A 20,301-nucleotide genomic window follows, 5' to 3' on the forward strand; every position below is an offset into this window, starting at 1 on the left:
AAACATTAAAGTATTAATATTTGGCATATATAAATCCATCCACCCACATACATTCTTGATAGAAGCGAGATGTTAGTAGCTCAGTAGTATTAGTATTAGTAGTAGATGTTATGTTAGTAGCTCAGGAGTATTACTAGTGTAACCATGTATAATACTGTACTTACAGATTCTCAATGTCAGTTGTTTTGTTTCTAATAAACAAATTGTATGCAACAAGGATAAAAGAATTGACTCTAGTTTAAGAGCAAACTACACAGAGACATGTATAAGGAAGATTCATTCAGTATTTTTAATTGCAAAGCAGTATTAATACAATTCTGTGAGAAGCACATGCACACATGTGCACCTTTTGACACTCAGTCTACATTGTTCTGAACCAGGTATATTTTAAAGGCAGCTAAGACCCCTAAATTGTTCTTTTAAATGTTCTACTAAAATTTTGTCTTAGTTGAAATGGGTTTTTAATTTTATCTTAAGAGAACGGAATGAAGAATTAAAAGAGAAATCACTAGAACAAAAGAACATGGAGCTATGAGCCTCTCTTTACCTTTGTGCCTTATTGCAACAGGTAATAAAGATAAACAACCCATAGGTTCTGCAAATACAGAAGGAAATATATTCCTGTTGATGAATCTACTACAAATTGAAACCAATGGAGTGTTTGCTTGATCAAATTAAATAAATCACATCTGTATTTACAGGTCTAATAATGTCAGCAGTTTAAATAACTGTGATTCGCAGGAACTTTTTAAAAAAATACATATCTACTGAAAGTAAGATGATATCATTTGTTTATTAATCCCAATAGCAAAAAATGCAAATGAATTCACTGGAAACTACTGGAAAAGAAGTTCCTTGGGGATTTCCAGAAAATGCTTCAAAGGTTACTGATTAACCTAGTTAGCTGAGTTCTTTCACAATTCAATTATGCCATTTGGAAATGTAGTAATGACCTTAATGCGCAGTTGGAAAGTTGACACAGGTGGCAATGAGTATAAGAGTTGACTAACATATGAATTAACTTTAATCTGCCTGTGCAGGACTTCCATATATTCAAATGATGATGCTCCAGATGTGTCATCATTGGGTTCTTTGGACATAATGATTATGAGATCGGGAACTTTCCTCTGATGTGTTGCTGTATGTCCATTCAACACCTTCCTTAATATCCTTGTTCTTTAAAGAAGCTTTCTTCTTTAAAGAACAAGGATATGGCAGATCTGGAAGAGATTTAGACTACTGTTGCCATGAAGGCTTCATCAAGTTCTTAAGTATAGATCACTTTGGGAGCATACACTAAATTGGAAGCTAAATTTCTGAATTGTCTTTGCATGATGATTTTCATTTAATATTCTTGCATTGCCTGTTGAAATGTGTGAGCACTGATGTAAATGTAGTAGATGAGTCTTATAAACAAGCAGACAAATGGTTGATTATTCATTATTTAGTAAATTCCAGAATGATGCATTAGATGCTTTCAGAGGAAAAGTGATGAAATAATTTTGCTAGCAAAGGCAGCTGATAGAGCACAATCTACAAAACAATTAAAATCCAACTCTACTAAGAAGAGCATACAAAACATTTGCTAGACCAATTCTTGAATACAGCTCATCTGTCTAGAACCTGCACTGCATATCAGACATTAATACAATTGAACGTATCCAGAAATATTTCACAAGAAGAGTCCTCCACTTCTCTGCTCGCAACAAAATACCTTATGCCACCAGACTTGAAATTCTGGGCTTAGAAAATTTAGAACTACGCCGCCTTCGGTATGACCTAAGCATAGCTCATAAAATTATCTGCTACAATTGTCCTTACCTGTCAATGACTACTTCAGCTTCAACCACAACGATACATGAGCACACAGTAAAACAAACTTAAAGTGAACCGCTCCAAACTCAATTGCAGAAAATATGACTTCAGCAACAGAGTTGTCAATGCCTGGAATGTACTACCTGACTGTGGTTTCATCCCAAAACCCCTAAAATTTTAACGTAAGACAGTTGGCCTCACCCTATTCCTAAAAGGTCTGTAAGGGGCATGCATAAGAGCACCAGTGCGCCTACTGTCCCTGTTCTAATTTTTCCTCTATTTGTATCTAATTTATGTATCCAATCTATGTTTATACTTATTATCTAATATGTTCTTGACAAATAAATAAATAAAAACCAGTTCTTTCAGTGAAATTTATGTTCAGAAGTTCTGTTTATGGTGTTAATGTATTTGAGAATATTATGTAAAATACAGTATTTCTGTTTGACACACATATAATAAAGTTGCATATTAAATAAATTTCTTTTTGTGTTGTCTTAAGGAGATTATATAGTAGATAACTCTAAAATTTAAAAAAAGCCTTATAAACTTCATCAGGATAAATATTTCAGAGTGTCACATTTGATAAGCAATTGACTGTAATTCACAAACTAAAATATAATTAGAGAAGTCATTCAAGTCTGCATTGCAGTCCAAGAGCAAACGATTATCAGGTATTGCTACTGCAGTTTGTTTAAAGGTGCATTTAGTTTGATGGAGAACATAAGAAAATTCCTTCAAAATATGTGAGCTGTAGATGGTGCACCCGATAGCGTTGGGAGATTATATCTTGCAGCCTTTCAGTATATTAACTAAAAATATTATTACCCTAATTAATGTGTACTGCACTCCTGGAATTACCTGAGGGTTGAAATTAAATGCTGCCAGGTTTAAATAGCATAAATAGCCACAAGGCTTTCCTTTCCTTAAAGCTTTTTCAGGAAATCAAAGAGTTTTGCATCATAAGCAGAGCCATAAAGAATGGACAAATAAATACTGCAGTCCTTTGCTCTTTAAATAAAGACTCCAAGATAATTGTAGGAAATGTCGTGCGATGCCTATTACAGTTCACCACAAGCATATCATATATTTTTAAGACAAAACAGGGATGTTAATTTTGCATGGTTAATTTTGGCACTGGCAGCTACTATTAGTCTGGCAGCCCCCTCTACTGATGTAGCAGTGCAACACCACTAGGATTCTAGTGCTGGCCCATTGGGTCTTTTTATTATACACTTTTCGTGCTATTGCACTGGTGACTTGTTTTTGAAAAGATTGAATGAATGATCAGAGGATCAATAAGGATCATTGATCCTACTAATTCCATGATGCAAAGTCAAAAACTTTGTGTGTGTATATATTTCTGCACACACTAATCTCCCCCACTCCACCCCTTTCTATCTACCATATGCCATAACACAGGACCATCAAACTCCCTTCCCATGGGCCGGATACGTCATGCACTGGCCATGCCTATGCCCAGTTTAGCGAAGGGGGAAAAAGTGCCGATACGTCATGTGATGCCATCGTGACAACATGAATTTGACACCCCTGCCATAAGGGTTTTGAAAATCGCTTCTCATTTGCTCAGGGAGCTTCCTAAGCAAAAAATATGATCCAGTCACACTTGGATCATTACTAGGTGGAAGGGTAGCTTTCGGAATGGAGTCTCCTTGTATTTTTGTAATATGAGTACAGAAAGCCCTTGAACTGCAACTGATCCAGGGGTGGTATTCACTTTGCTACTGCTTCCTAAATGTGAGTGCGCATGTGTGCATGCTCGCTTCACTTGCATGTGTCATCTCTGCACATACGCAGAGCCTTCCGCGCATGCCCAGAACCTTCCACACATGCGCAGAGCATCAAAAAACAGGACATGATGACATCTGGGTGGGTGGGCGGAGCCTCCCACAGCTGATGCTACCGGTTCATGCAAATATACCACCACTGAACTGGTCACTCAGTGACTGTCCAAGATGGACCAACTTTACATCACGTATTCAAAGTTCTGTCAGTCATCCCCCGTTCTCCCTGCAGTCACATATTCAAACTTGGGCATTTGGCAACACAGCTGCGTTTATGGCTGTTTGCTGCATTCTACGGTCATGTGGCCGTGTTTTACAATGGTTTTGCCAAAACCCAGCACTTCCGGTTTTCAATAAAACTATTCTCTCACCGAACATGTTTGATGAATGACTATGGCATTCGCTAAATGAACATTTTATAGCTATCATGACTTACAACTATGATGGGCAAGCTCCATTACAGTCATAAGTCAAGAACTACCAGTAGACTTCTCAATATTTCACTTATATCCAAAAATGCTGGTATGTTTCTGCTCTCAATTAAAGTGAAGGTATATACCAAGCCATTTTGTTGCTGATACTAGCTTTAATATTTGGATAGGATTTAAAAGTACACTTGTTTAAAATAGATGCTGTTTTAAAATATTTCAGACATTAGTTTGAACCCTAATGCAGCGGTCCCCAACCTTTTGGGCACCAGGGACCGGTTCCATGGAAAATAATTTTTCCACGGACTGGAAGGGGGGGGAGATGTTTCGCATAATACCTAGGTTCTACACATGTGCAGATGAAGCTTTGCTCGCTTGTACAGGCCAGTTCCTAATGGGCCACTGACCAGTACCAGTCTACAGCTCAAGAGTTGGAGACCCCTACCGTAATGCACGGATGCCAGAGCTCCCGTTGTATAGAAATATAACTTGAAAACTTTTAGAGTGTTCTATGAATATTGAGGGGGGGATAGATCATGCAGTACAGCAAGTGGAATCTTATGTATGTTAGATGTAAGCAAGCAGTGCAAATGTGCTACTTCACAAGGAGAAATGTTTGAGATTTTATGGCTGGGACTAAGGAAAAAACCTTAAATATAAAGGTCATGTTAATAAATGTAATATGTGTGCTTGATTATTAACTAAGTAAGATATGATTGGAAATCAACAGCCAATTTTTGCTGAAGAGAAAGAAAAGAATAAACCACAAAGAAACTTTAGATAACTTGATTTCTCTATAGCATTTGTTGCAATTACTGTGAGAGCTGGTTGTACAATCAAAACATTTCAAAGCCACACAGGGCAGCTATTTGAGCAGAGTGCTGCTCAATCCTGTTATCTATTGCTTAGTGTGAATATTTATTTGCCACACTGAACCACACTCAGCACAGAGAAACATTCTAAGCAAGGGTAAAGGGAGAAACTGATGCTGACAGACTCTAAGCAACTGACAGGAACATCCCAGTTTAGTTCTACTGTACTTGTGATATAAAAAGTGCAGCATGACCCCAAATCTGTGTAATTGGGTCAGTCCTTCACGGTAGGTCAGGTCAAGGACAGGAAACTCCTCCATTAATTATTGTTCCTTCTTTCCCAATTCCTGATCCGTTCTACATTCCATCACAAACTAGGAAAGCGTTCTAGGAGCTGATCCATCATTCAAGTTCTTCCCATAAACAGCGCAGAGATTCATGATGACTCTATGAGGGCAATAGGATTAGAAGTAGCTACTCAATAACCCACAAAACTTCTTCATTGGTTGCCATTGTTGTGACAAAAAAGAATTCACAAGTCCGCTACAATGTTTCTCAATGTTTTGCTACCTCAAACTGTCTACTTAGACAGCTTTTAAAAAAGACATGACAAATTTAGTAAGGAGATCGCTATAAAAGGTATGTGAAAGCTTTGCATTTTTAAAAATCTTTCTTAGTCTTTAGATTAAGATAAATTTGTGGAAATTATATTATATAATAATAATCCAGACTCTATCCACTGCAGGTTGAAAGTCCCTTCATTGAAAGTTATGATCAATCTACTATGCCTGATCCAGCACAGTTTGATATATTTGTGTCCTTCAACTCCCTGCCTAGGACAGAGTGATTGGGCCAAGTTATCCAGCTGACTAGCATCTTACCTCTATACCACATTGGCACATTTTGGTTGGTTGGTTAGTTGGTTGGTGTGCAGGTGTATGTACACCAACTTCTATGACACAGTCATCTGAGTTCCTTGGAAATGATACCTCCCACTATTATTTCTCTTTATTATTTATACATTTTAAAATTCTCTAATAAAAAGAACATTCAGAAGCAATATAGGTCTCAGTTCCAGTGCATATAAATTAAAACATAAGCAGGAAAATTTGTTGTGATCATGCTTTCCTTGAGAAGCTAGTATATTGGACAAAATATGCTTTTGGTTTAGATCCAACAGGAAATCATCAAATTTTGCCATTATAATAAATCAGCAGTATTGTGCTGCAGTTAAGTGTCAGACTAGAACCATGAAGTATTAGATTCAGGTCTATCTTCATTTATGGAAGTTCATCATGGGAATTTGGATCATCGTTGTTCCAACTTAGCCTAACTGGTGGGGTTGTTGTGGAATTAAAACTAAGAGGAGAGCAAAGCTGTTTATTTTTAATCAAACAAAAGTAGCCTAATTTTTCAGAAGTTAATATAGGATTTGTAGGGAAATAACCTAAGTCATTTCGCACCACCACCATCTCCATATTAAAAGTTAAGTCCTTGGTCTTGGCAAGAGAGGAAGAGGAAAGTGGAGTAAGGCTTTAGCCTTCCCATTGCAACATATAAAAATTCACTCAAGTCTATATATAAAATACACTCTACTACAGTTTTCCGGTTTCTATAAAAAGAAGCTTTCACAGGCCTGTTTGAGCTGTTCAGTTCTCCTATTGAACGTTGAAGACAGCCACTTCCAGCTTTTGTAGTCACCAGATTTATAAAAAATATAATTAAAGCTGATGCACAAGGATAACATTACAGTAAAGTACTCCAATGAGACACATTTTTTTATTCTTTTTTAAAAAAAAATAGAAATTATCTGTATTGATCCTGACGCCCAGATTACGTTGGTTCTTCAGGTCCCAATTCTGACCAGGGAAGCACCAGTTCACCAAGATTTGGCATTTATAAAATTACAGTCAAGTTGATTTCCACCACAACATTGCATCTTTTTCAGAAGTGTGGATGGTAAGGAAACAGCTTGGATCATGCGTGAATCTCTCTCTTCTGAAGTTGAAGATTACAACTTGATTGCAGTGGTGGTGGTGGGTGGGAAATTCTTAAGGTTATTTTTGCTGCATTGTAATGCATTTTTTACAATTTTATTGTAATATTTTTCTCTTTTTTTAATTTAAATGAGCGCAACGCAACTGGAGGGGGTTTGCATGGCCCAGGGGATACATTAGGCATGGAAAGAATCTCACCAACTTTCCAGATATTACAAAAATGACAGTCACACCAAAAGGAAATGGCACAATTCAAAGAGCTTACAACTCCTGCTGATCAACTAAATAAAGTTCTAAATAAAGGTCAACATTTATTTAGCCTCTTACAAATGAAGGCATTTTATTTAGCCTCTGCTCATTTCTCTGTATTGCTGCCAATGATGACTTTATTGTTCCTCATGAAAATGAGCACTTCCTGCCTTATCTCTTTTTTGCATCAGTTATAAAGTGTTTTTCCCAGCCCCCACAGAAATCTGGCTAAAAATCAGAATAAAACTTTTTATTGGCTCAGCCAACTTCTCAAGAGGGATTGGAATGGATAACACTATTGATCATGCTTCTCTACATAAAACTTTGGCTAATTTTATGATATTGCTAACAGTATTTTCTGAATGATTTATATCTTTCATATCTTGTATGATGCTTTAAGCAACTCACCATAATAATAAAATACATAAATATAAAAATAACTAAGCAGCACAGAAACACCCCAACAATTATTTTTAAAAATTAAAATGTTCAAAGAGCAATTTGCAAAAAACATAAAAATAAGGCTCATATTGGAAGTATTTCTGAAACTGAAGGCTTACATCAACTTTCGGAAAGTGGTTAGTGAAAAAGTGAGATCTGTCTTTCTGTGAAGGTAATTTCAGGATATAAATATTCTTATTGAAAATGCTTACCCCACCTCCGATCACTGCCACTTGTATCTTAAAGATTGCTGCAACATAGAAGAGGACTTCTATACTTTTTTTAAAAAAAATATTTATTTATTTGACAAAAACGTATTAGGTAATTTATATAATTATAAGCATGAATTGAATATATAAAATAGATACAAGTAGAGGAAACATTAGAACAGGGACGGTAGGCACACTGGTGCTCTTATGCACGCCCCTTACAGATCTCTTAGGAATGGGGTGAGGTCAACCATAGACAGTCTTGGGTTAAAATTTTGGGGGGGTTGGGATGGAACCACAGAGTCAGGTAGTGTGTTCCAGGTATTGACCACTCTGTTGCTGAAATCATATTTTCTGCAATCAAGTTTGGAGCGGTTCAATTTAAGTTTGTATCTATTGTGTACTCGTGTATTGAAGCTAAAGTAGTCATTTGCAGGTAGGACATTGTAGCAGATAATTTTATGAGCTACACTTAGGTCATACCGAAGATGGTGTAGTTCTAAGTTTTCTAAGCCCAGAATTTCAAGTCTGGTGGCATAAGGTATTTTGTTGTGAGTGGAGGAGTGGAGGAATCTTCTTGTGAAATATTTCTGGCCATGTTCAATTATATTAATATCCGATATGCAGTCCGGGTTCCAGACAGATGAGCTGTATTCAAGAATTGGTCTAGCATGTGTTTTATATGCTCTTGTTAGTAGTGTGATATTACCGGAGAAGAAGCTACGCAAGATTAGGTTTACAACTCTTAATGCCTTTTTGGTGATGTTGTTATAGTGGGCTTTGGCACTTAGATCATTAGATATGAGTACTCCAAGGTCCTTGACAGAGTGAGGGTCATCTACAAGGTCATGTCTGCACAGCTTGTATTCTGTGTTCTGATTCTTTTTGCCAACTTGATTGCGGCCAAAGGCAGATGTATATGAGAAAAGATGAATCTTTATTATCTTGTTCCTAAACCATTGAGGGCATTAGAGGTCAACATTGATACATCCATTTTTATACAAAATAAACTGGAAACCAATGTAATTGTTTTAGTACAGACTTAATGTGTTTCCTATATGCGGCTCAGGTTAAGAAAAGACCTACAGATAGTCCTTGACCTATGATCACAATTGTGCCCAGAATTTAAGTGAGTCACTACATGATCTGATTCTATTTTATGACCATTTTTACAATGGTTGTTAAACATTAAGGGACTCAGATATTTAAGTAAACCACATGGTCATTAAGCAAATCCAGCATATCCAATAGGCAAGCTGGAAGTTGGCAAAAGAATACCGTCAATTGTGGTCAATGACCATAAGATGCTGCAATTGCTCATAAATGCAAACTGGTTTTCAAGCACCCAAAATGACACCCCGTTACCATGGGTGTGTATGTGTGTGTGTGGCAATCATAACTTTGAGTAGCTTTTTTTGAAATTCATCATCACTTCAAAGAGTCATTGTGAGGACTATGCATATAGCATTTCGAACCAAGTATAGACTCCTACTAATCAGCATCTTTCCAAAGAACAAGGTGCAATAACCTAGTTGTGATCCAACTCCGTGTCTTTTCCAACTGCTGAACTGAAGTTCTATGTACCCATCCTTGAGCTGACAGAAAACTAGCCTAAAATATGCAAACACCTTCACCAATCCCTGCTCTCTTTCTGTTACTCATGTTTCAAGTTTCAGTTGAATTCATTCTCAAGTAATGGATGCCCTTGGAAAATGTTGAAAAAAGAAGGAAAAAACTGTTTTAAAATGAGTATCCTAAGAACAAGCCTATCTTACTGATGGGCCAACATCAATAAGGCAAAGGGGAAATAAGATGTTGCCAGGGCATATTTGTGCAGTAGTTATGTGCAAATTAAGGGGATGTGGTGGCTCAGTGCCTAAGATGTTGAACTTGTCAATCAAAAGGTCAGCAGTTCAGCTGCTCAAATCTCTAGTGCCGCATAATGGGGTGAGCTCCTGTTACTTGTCCCAGCTTCTGCCAACCTACCAGTTTGAAAGCACATAAAAAATGCAAGTAGAAAAATAGGGACCACCTTTGGTGGGAAGGGAACAGCGTTCCATGCGCCTTTGGTGTTTAGTCATGCCGGCCAAATGACCACGGAGACGTCTTCGGACAGCGCTTTGGCTTTGAAACGGAGATGAGCACTGCCCACTAGAGTTGGGAACAACTAGCACATATGTGCAAGGGGAACCTTTACCTTTATGAGCAAATTACAAAATATATGTGTCCTCTTTGCCATTCCTGCATTTTCTAGTAAAGATTCAGCCAAATCAATCCCACCCAGACAAAGGCACTTTCTGTTACTTTTGCAGAGATGAGAGTCAACTACTAAGACTTGTTAGATTCAGCCCCTGATCCTGTTTGCTACTTTATATTAAAAGATCCTATTTCTCTTTTACCTACTGTATCTGCTGCTCTCTTCCTTTATTGTGATTTTTACAGTGTGTCTGATTTTCCTATCCTCTAGCCAAGACTTGTATTCTTCCTGCCCGGATCTAACACCACTAACTTCCTCTGCATGCATATGTGTTTCATTCATGCATGCAATCTGCACTGGAAAACAATTATGTCAGTCCTTTAATATATGGCAGCCCTGCTCTTTCTTATACTGTACATCCTTCCCTTGGAAGAATGATCTTGTTTCTTGCATTTATTTGTTATAAAGGAAAGTAGACATTCTGAAGCACCATATGAGAAATAGTCATTTATCCTTCATGTTACTGAAGCACTTTGCTGTCCAAATCTGTTGTGGTCCGCCAGCAGCCTGCAGACCTGGCAGTGGAGTCGGACAGTGAGGAGGCTGGGGAGGACAATGGGCTAGTCCTGGAGTCAGGGGAAGCCCGAATGAGGGCTCTGCATTGGAGGCAGAGATGGGGCCAGGGCCATCTGGGAGTGATGTGTGGACTCCGGAGCCTCCAGAGGCGGACAGCAGAGAGGCAGAGGAACGGAGGAGCCTGTTCCTAGTGTGTGCATGCAAAGAGCTGCCAGAAGGCAAGAGCAGCTGAAGCAAAAAAAGATGACTTGGAAGTAAGGCCAGAAGATGATTGTCCACTCCCATAAGGTTTAAAAGAGCAGCAACGAGCTGTTGGGTTCTTTGCGGAAAAGCAATGTTGATTCTATTGCTTCCTGTCAGCATTTCTTGAATTTTGTGGGGGTTTTGTCAAGAAAAGCGTTTGGCAGGTTGCCAAAGACAACAAAGGTTGGTGATAAGGCCAAAGGATTGTTTATAAAAAAAATGTTTTGAACTAAGCTGAGAACAGATTAATTTTCAGCTGTTTTAATAAAATAAGTTTGTTTAGGACTGAACTGTGTTTGGTAATCACTACCTGGGCCTCGGTCACAAAATAATCAGTTTATCATCCTTCACTCAGCCTTTAATATCACAAAGACTTCCTGTAGTCCAGGGGTCTCCAAACTTGGCAACTTTAAGACTTGTGGATTTCAACTCCCAGAATTCCTCAGCCAGCAAAACTGACTGCTGTAATCCATAGTTGAGCAAAGATTGTCCCAGAGATATGAATAGTCCCTTCTCTCTTGGCTTTTAGCGAGTCCATTAAAATATGGTTTTGCATCAGGCCAAAGGTGTCAGGCCTGGAAACTATACTAGGCCACAGGTTTCCAGACGCTGCCACATTTCTCCCCTGAGGGGAAGAAGGGGGTTGAGGGGTATGGTAACATTCTTCAAGCAGTCAAGGTCGGATTGTGTTCACATCTGCAGAAGGAGTGGCAAGAAGAGGTTTCAAATAAAGTGGATGAACGTTGGACCATGTGACTGGCAAAGGGGTTAGGGGGGTGGGACTCTTGGGGTTTGTATAACTGGGAAAAGAATCCGGAAGTTTCAATTTGGGAATTTCACTCATCATCTGCCAGTTTCCTTATGCTAGTAAATATCTTTGAAAGACAATGGCTTCAGAGTTTTTTTTATGCAGAAGAGGTTTTTCTGGAACCTTGTCAACTAAAAGAAACCAGAGGAGGGAAAAGGGTTTTAATTTGAAATTGACTGATTGGAGTATATCTGATTAGTCACTTATTTTTTTCTTTCCCCCTCCACAGCTTTTCAGGATCATAATTGTTTATATGCTATTTATTTGTTATTTTAATGGTTTTTAATCTGAAGTCTGAATATGGGAATTGTAGGCTGCTCAGAGTCACTTGCCATTATAGTGGCTTATGACCAAGCTCTAGAGGAGACTCAGTGCTGTCCATATTATGAACATTATTATTGTCAGGACCGAAAGAAGGCACTTTAGCCAAATCAATGTTGTCATCATCATCCATGAAGAAATATTTCCCATGGCTGCATTCCATTTTTCATCACATGCATTTTCAGTTATTGTATATGTCTGTAGGTATGTGGTTTTATGGTATGGTATGGTAAGGTAAAGGGTCCACTCCCACATATGTACTAGTTGTTCCTGACTCTAGGGGGCAGTGCTCATCTCCGTTTCAAAGCCAAAAAGCCAGCACTGTCCAAGGACGTCTCCATGGTCATGTGTCTAGCATGACTAAATGGCAAAGGTGCACGGAACGCTGTTATCTTCCCACCAAAGGTGGACCCTATTTTTCTACTTGCATTTTTTTACATGCTTTCAAACTGCTAGGTTGGCAGAACTGGGACAAATAATGGGAGCTCACCCCATTATGTAGCACTACAGATTCGAACCACTGAATTGCCGACCTTTCCATCGACAAGCGTAGTATCTTAGCCATTGAGCCATTGTGTCCCTATGCTATGGTATGGTATGGTATGGTATATCATATCATATCATATCATATCATATCATATCATATCATATCATATATCTTATTTAGTATCATATATTTTCACACACGGGTACAGAGAAAGTAAGGGGAGGTGAAGAATAAAAGTTTTTTAAAATTATCTATCACATAGCTATTTCAAGTTGGTAACCTCGAATTGTCAAAAGTTGCCCTGTTTTGCATTTCATTGTCATTTAGATATGTTTCTTTCTCTCTATACCCATATGTAATTACCAATGCTGGCAGTTGAAGGCCGTCTTGCATCCCTATACAATCCATAAAAACCTCTGCCACTATAAATGTGTTAATCTTGAAAGTCACAGGACATTTTCATTTTCTTTCCAGCTAACAACCAGCTAACCGTCAGCAGGAAATCTGATTTTTTTTCTTCTACATCAGTACGTATTGTTTCCAGTATTCTAAGATTAATAAGTCATACCAATTCAAGAGACAAATATGGGAAGGCAGGGTATCATTTCCTCTCAGTCCTTCAGTAAACAATGTCTAAATCGGGGTAGTCAACCTTTTTATACCTACCGCCCACTTTTGTATCTCTGTTAGTAGTAAAAAATGTTAACTGCCCACTGGTTCCACAGTAATGTGCTGTGTATTGTCGTCTATGCATGCCTCTCGCGCATCGTGGATTGGGTTTGGGCGGGGACCGACTATCAGCTCTGCTTGTCTGTTACAGCTGGGTGGTGTGGGGGGAGATTCTTTTTTGTTTGCAGTCGCACTATAGTGCCATTTAGTTTTACTTATGTAACGTGAACTAAACTTATGTGCGGGCAATACAAATAGTATATTTTCAGAAATTTAAATTGTCATGGGGAATTTTATGAAAACCTAATGAAACTGTTTTTAAATAATGCTATGAAATTTTTTTAAAAAGTCAATTAAATTTAAAAAAAGGAAAATGCTTCAGTATCGAACAAAACCCCTACCATCCACCATGAAAGCTGGAATGCCCACTAGTGGGCGATAGGGACCAGGTTGACTACCACTGGTCTAAATGCTCAAATTCAGACCATGCATGTTTGATCTTTTGGAGACTTGTGTTTTGGTAGCTGATACTTTCTGAAAGATCCATGCCAACTTGACAGAGGAGGTCCTTTATCAATATCTCTTTCCATTATAGTTAAGTGAGAAATTGTTTTCTGAACCCTTAAGCCAGATCTATTGCTGGGAGATCACTTAAGGAACTACTAGCAAAAATAAAGCGAACTCATTTTACACTTTTGCTTTAGTTTTTCCTTCCTTAATGATTGGTCGGCCTAATTTGGGTCAATCAACTTTCAGGAACAAGAAAGAGAAGCATAGACGGAGAAGAGGGGGATGCTGCATACTCATGTTGGAAATACTGTTTCAGCTGGGCACTTCTTTGTTCCAGTGAGAAGTTTGCAACTTACAGTGTTTTTAAACATGGCATTATTTTGTAATGGCTATGCCCATAAAAGTAATTTTACTGAGGAGCAGAGAAGAAGATTCAGACACCTAGTCCGGACCTAAAATCAGGTTTGGATTAGTCTCATTTAAAAATCATGTGGTGTAGATCCAGACATACATTATAGTTTAATCTTAGCATTCTTTTCACATTGATTCTTCTTTTTTCTTTTTACTACAAGACAAACATTGTTTTTTGACAGATTGTCAGATTGTCAAAAGAGACTATCTATAGTTACATTTAAATTAGTTCTTATTAGGCAAAGCTTCCAGAAATTAATATTATTTATTTATTTATTTTATCACATTTATATACCGCCCTATCTCCCTAGGGACTCAGGGCGGTTCACAGGCAAATAAAAAAGTACATACAAATACAGACTAAAACAACAGTTAAAAAACTTATTCTACATGGCCGAATTATTAAAAAGCAATATAAATAATAAAACCCATTAAAACCAGTATAAATTTAAAATCTAATCCAGTCCTGCGCAGATGAATAAATGTGTATATTAATTTGTATAATATTTATTTAAATGCGTTAATGCTAACAAAGGCAGGAAGTAAACAAGCATGTGAGATTTTTAAAGTGGTATCAGTTTTTCCAGATACAAACTATTCAGTTCCCCCCCAATACCCTCCTCACCTATAAATGCATTGGAACTGCTAATTTTTTTCTTTCCATCTTCTATCCTAGAAAAAAATTGTGTGATAGGTAGTAGGCACCATGTATTGCTAACATAGTGTAAGCCGCCCTGAGTCTTCGGAGAAGGGTGGGATATAAATGCAAATAAAAATTAATTAATTAATTAAATAAATAAATAAAATGTAAAGCTCCTTTATGAACAAATTTCACAGCCCTATTGGTATCAATAAATAAAAACATGGGCAATTAATTTACAATCCATATTGCAAAGATGATAGGGTTATATTGTTCAGGTCAATATGCCCTTCAGATAATGAATTATTTTGATTATTTAGTTCTACAAGTGGTTCTTTTTTTCTGGAGCAGCTGAGTGTATTTTGATATATCTAGTTATTATAAAAATAAGAAGTCTATTATTGGATGTCAGTTATGATGGTTCCATAGAAACAAAAGCACATATCTTGGAGTACAGCAGTGGTGGGTTTCAAATTTTTTTACTACCGGTTCTGTGGGTGTGGCTTAGTGGGCGTGGCAGGGAAAGGATAGTGTAAAATCTCCATTCCCACCCCACTCCTGGGGAAGGTTACTGCAAAATCCCCATTTCCTCCCGATCAGCTGGGAATTGGGAGGCAGAGAATAGATGGGGTCGGGCCGGTTAGAATTTTTACTACCAGTTCTCCGAACTACTCAAAATTTCCGCTCCGGTTCTACAGAACTGGTCAGAATCTGCTGAAACCCACCTCTGGAATACAGTTGCAAAAATCTGCAAGGCAGTGATAATAGAGGGTGGTTTTTTCAATTTAGATCTTAGGCAAACAGACTATTAGAGAGAAAGAGGAGAAGGCAAATAGGTGGCAAGGAGAAAGGAAGATTGAAGAACAGTATATATAGTTTCAGATAAGCTTGAGGGAATGTTCATCATGATCAAAAGATTTCCCAATGCTACTCTGGATAGACAAAAAAAACCCAAAAAAACCCGATATCCAATATTTTTTAATTTATTTAATTTTGTCATAACAGTATACATAAACATTGTCATAAGTAAAAAACATATCACGAAGAATATATATATATGTGTGTGTGTGTGTGTGTGTGTGTGTGTGTGTATATGTATATGTATATATGTAAAGAATATGCATTAGCTATATTAATTTGATATAATAAAGGGAACATTAGAACAGGAACAGTAGGCACTTTTGTGCTCTTATGCACGCCCCTTATAGTCCTTTTAGGAATGAGGTGAGGTCAATAGTAGCCAGTTTTTGGTTGAAGATTTTGGGATTTTGGCTTTCAGAAGCATCTGAATCCTGTTTGAAAAAGACTGTGGATCTTGATCTGATCCAGGATAGTAAGTCTTATATGTATACTTATTTTATAGTAGATTTGCTTTTTGCAACAAAGTACAAAGATACAGATTTTCTTATGGTACTGTGGAATGTACAGATGCAGAGACATTTTTCCATAAATTGTTAATTTAATCTTCCATATAATCTAAACTCTATTCTATTATTCTAAACCATATTGGGTTAGCTTTGACTATTGGCGTATCCTAAGTGTCTTAGGTCCATAATCTCTTCTGCTACCCATTCCAGCGCTTTTCCTATAAACGATTTCTGCTTTCAACTTAGACATATCAAAGGTACTGTTCAAACACCTGTCATTTGCTGCCACCTACTGGCCATGGAACAAAGTACATATGAATTTAGCTGTGCAACTAAGTTGCTTTTCTAATTGTTTGATGTTCTAGCTTCCACATTACCTCCACATTATCTTTAGTATTTTGTTGTTAGTTGCGAAGTCGTGTCCGACCCATCGCGACCCCATGGACAACATTCCTCCAGGCCTTCCTGTCCTCTACCATCCTCTGGAGTCCATTTAAACTCATGCCTACTGCTTCAATGACTCCATCCAGCCACCTCGTTCTCTGTCGTCTCCTTCTTCTTTTGCCCTCAATCTTTCCCAGCATTAGGCTCTTCTCCAGTGAGTCCTTCTTTCTCATTAGGTGGCCAAAATATTTCAGTTTCATCTTCAGGATAAAGACTGCTAAATGACACAGCAACTTTCACTTCCTACAGCACCTTATAATTTTGTCAAAAACACCTAGCCTTTTAAGGAAAACTCAGAATTTAAAATGTCAAAAAATCAATGCATTTCAGTGTCTGGTACAGAAATTTAGTACCTGAATGTATAATTCACATGTCTATCAAAGGTAATTATGAAATGCATTTATTAAGATTGAGTAACTAAATCTAGGCTAAATTCAGACTCCATGCTTCACTACAAAATGGGCTTTTTATTACATTTCATTGGTCCAATTAAAGATATTTTAGCCAAGATATCATCAACCAAATCTAAGAAGCTTTCTATTGATGTAGACAATATGCAAATGTAAAAGTTGGAAAGGTCACAACTGAATGAAGCTGTGGTTATATTTCTTCCAGCTAAAGTGACTGCAATAATACTAACACTCTTATTATTGAAATTATACAGTAGAATATGTTCCATGATGAATGGTTGCCAGAAATATGACAAATTTGCATTCTCATGTAAGTACTAAACTACTTTTGTACTGATGTAAATGGGTCTGTTTTCAAATGTTAATTTAAAAAAGCATTTTACATATAGCTGTTTCAAAAATTGTTCAAATACCTATTATTTCTTCTTTCCAAAAGCAAGAAAATTCAGCAGAGCATAATTCAGTTGCAGAAGTCAATGACTAAAATCCTAATTAAGTTTTAGGGGTGGGCACATCATATTCCTCAAATGCTTTTCTTGATTCTTAGCTCTTGCTTTCTGTGACTTAATTTAAATGGAGAGCTGATCAATAAATACATGACAATTAGCTTTTTAAATGTTTTCTATTTGAGAAGAAGATAATAGATTTACACCTTGCTTTTCTGGCAACAGGCTTTGGAAAAAAACCCACCTTGTAAACTAAATATAAAAACTTCTAATCTCATGGAATTGGTTGGTTTTATCTTACAAAATATACTTTCATCCCACTGAACTCCAGTCTGGTTTAATTCCCAATAGCCATATGTAGCATAAAATATACAGAAATCTTTGCATGAAATGGAGATTCAACAGATTCCTGATCTTTCTGGTGATAAATTTGTTTTTCAGAAGGCAGAAGAAGAAAAATGAAAGTCATGTATCTTGGATGTAATCCTGACCAAGAGAACTGATTTCAAAGTTTAGTGATATATCTTAGACTAAAAACTGACAGTTTAAAGAATACAGGCAAAAAAGGCCAGCACACCCTAGATCAGGGGTGTCAAACTCAATTTCATTGAGAACTGCATCAGGGTTGTATTTGACCTCAGGGGGCTGGGTGGGCATGACCAGGGTGGGCATGGCCAGCTCGACGTCACTCATGTTGGGGGCACGTCTGGTAGCCCAAGCACTCTGCCAGCAAAAACAGAGCTCGGGAGGCCAGATCCAGTGGTGGGATTCAAGTAATTTAACAACTGGTTCTCTGCCCTAATGATTTCTTCCAATAACCAGTTTGCCAAACTGCTCAGAAAGTTAACAACCGGTTCTGCCGAAGTGGTGCGAACTGGCTAAATCCCACCACTGGCCAGATCTAAGCACCATGTGGGCCAGTTCTGGCCCACGGGCCTTGAGTTTGATACCCCTGCCCTAGATCAACAAGTTTTAGCTGTTTTAGAAGAAGAAGAAAATTAAATGAATGGAAGAAATCATCTTTATGAAAGGAAAAATGGAAAATGCTTTAGAATGCCTATATTATGATAATGATAATGTTATAATAATTCATTTCTCCAAGATGCTATGAAGCAAAAAACAGAATGTATAGAAAACATTATGGATGAATGCAAACTGATAACTTATACTTGTAGGATGGAGCCAGAAGGACTAAAGCTCAAAATGCAACCCAGAAGAAAATGTTTTGTTGTGTTTTGTGTTTTGTGTTTTGTTTTGTTTTGTTTTGTACTGTACTGTATTGTTTTAGCATTTGAAGATACCATGTTATCTTGTTTATCAGTTGTAAAACAATTTTTTCTCTATTTAATTTATTTATTTAATCTTCTGTAGTGTGTATACAAGCTCAAACTATCTTTGATCTACATTCCTTATAAGATCTATGTAACCTTGTGAGTCTTGCTCTTGGCCTGTTCAGGTCCAAGTGATTAAGTGATTCACTGTAACATGCTAGCTTTAGGCTGATAAACAACCATTTGGACCAGCTCCAGTTGTTTGTTTCTTTAGTGAGTTATTTTGCCAAAACATGGGCTTATCAGACTGGTGGATGGAACCAAGCTAGGCAGATGGGGCAATACCTTGGAGGACAATATCTCAACTCAAAATGTCATTGAAAAGGCATGAGCATTCAATCATATCCAAAGGATGATAGTTCACTCTGACAAGGCTAAGGTCCTACATCAATTATATAAGCATAGAAAAAGGAAGAACTGCCTTAATAACTGTATGTAAGAATGAACTAAGCATACTGATGTGCTACTGTCAGGTGCAAGTTACACACATATTGTGTTGGGGGGGTGCACTGAGGAAGCTCAACCAATCACATTGCACAAATGTTGTGCACTGACAATAAAGATTTGAATTGAATTGAATTGATACAGGTATGTAGAGTTCAAACTAAGTACTTTACTGTATTGTGCCCATAATACAGGAATTTTCCCAGACTGCTTGCTTTCCTTTGGGAACAGATAGATAAAATTCCATGGAGCTTGGGGGCGGGGGGAGGTAAGTCCTGCATTTCTTGTGGTTGCACAATGACTCAAACTAATTCCTCACTTGATCCCTCCTTCCTGTCTGTCTGTGTGTTTCTCAACACCACCAGAGCCATCTGATGGCCTGTGAGATGCACCAGCTTAAAGGCCAATGAAAAATGGGTCTGTATTAAGTTTGGAATCCACATTGCATATTGTTCCTGTATACTGTGCCCTGATTACTCTGGAACCACATTTTAAAAGGAACATGGAGAAGTTGTCAAGATAATAATAGGCCTGGAAATCAAGTCCTATGAGGAAAAGTTAAAGAACTAGGTATATTTACCTTGAAAATAAGCCTAATAGGAAATATAAAAGTACTTAAGAAATATGAGAAATATTTCACATACAAGAAAGGGTGGATCTGTTTCCTTTTGAAACTGAGCAAGCACCAATGGATTGAATTGGAGGTGAGGAATGCATCCAAGCAAAATATGATGATGTTAAGCACTATTTAGCAGATTAAGAGTCTACCTATAACAATTCCCCACTGGTGAAAGTTTTCAAACAGGAGTGGATTGCCACCTTTCTGTTGATGTTTGGAATACGTTTGGTTTTGGTCCCATGTACAAATGGAAATGTAGCAAGGGTGAATGCAAAGCCTACAGGGGCAGTGGTGGGTCGCTACCAGTTTGCCCTGGATCAGGCAAACCAGTAGCAGCAGCAGTGGGAGGCTCCGCTCACCCACCCAGACATCTCTGCACATGCGCAGAAGCTTCTAAGCATGTGCAGAAGCATTGAGCATCCATGAGCGAACTGGTAGCAATGGGATTTCAATTCCACTACTGTACAGGGGGATTGTGTTTGAAAGAGTAGAAGAGGTGACAATAAGCAAAATTTTGGAATTGGCGTATAGCCTCCCAAATTTTGTTCTTGATCAAGTCATCAAAAACTGTATGGATTTGTTTACGATTGTAATTTTAGAAAAAGCAGATGGTATAGTCCCC

The sequence above is a fragment of the Ahaetulla prasina genome, chromosome 3 (assembly GCF_028640845.1).
Source record: "Ahaetulla prasina isolate Xishuangbanna chromosome 3, ASM2864084v1, whole genome shotgun sequence".
Classification (NCBI taxonomy): Eukaryota; Metazoa; Chordata; class Lepidosauria; order Squamata; family Colubridae; genus Ahaetulla; species Ahaetulla prasina.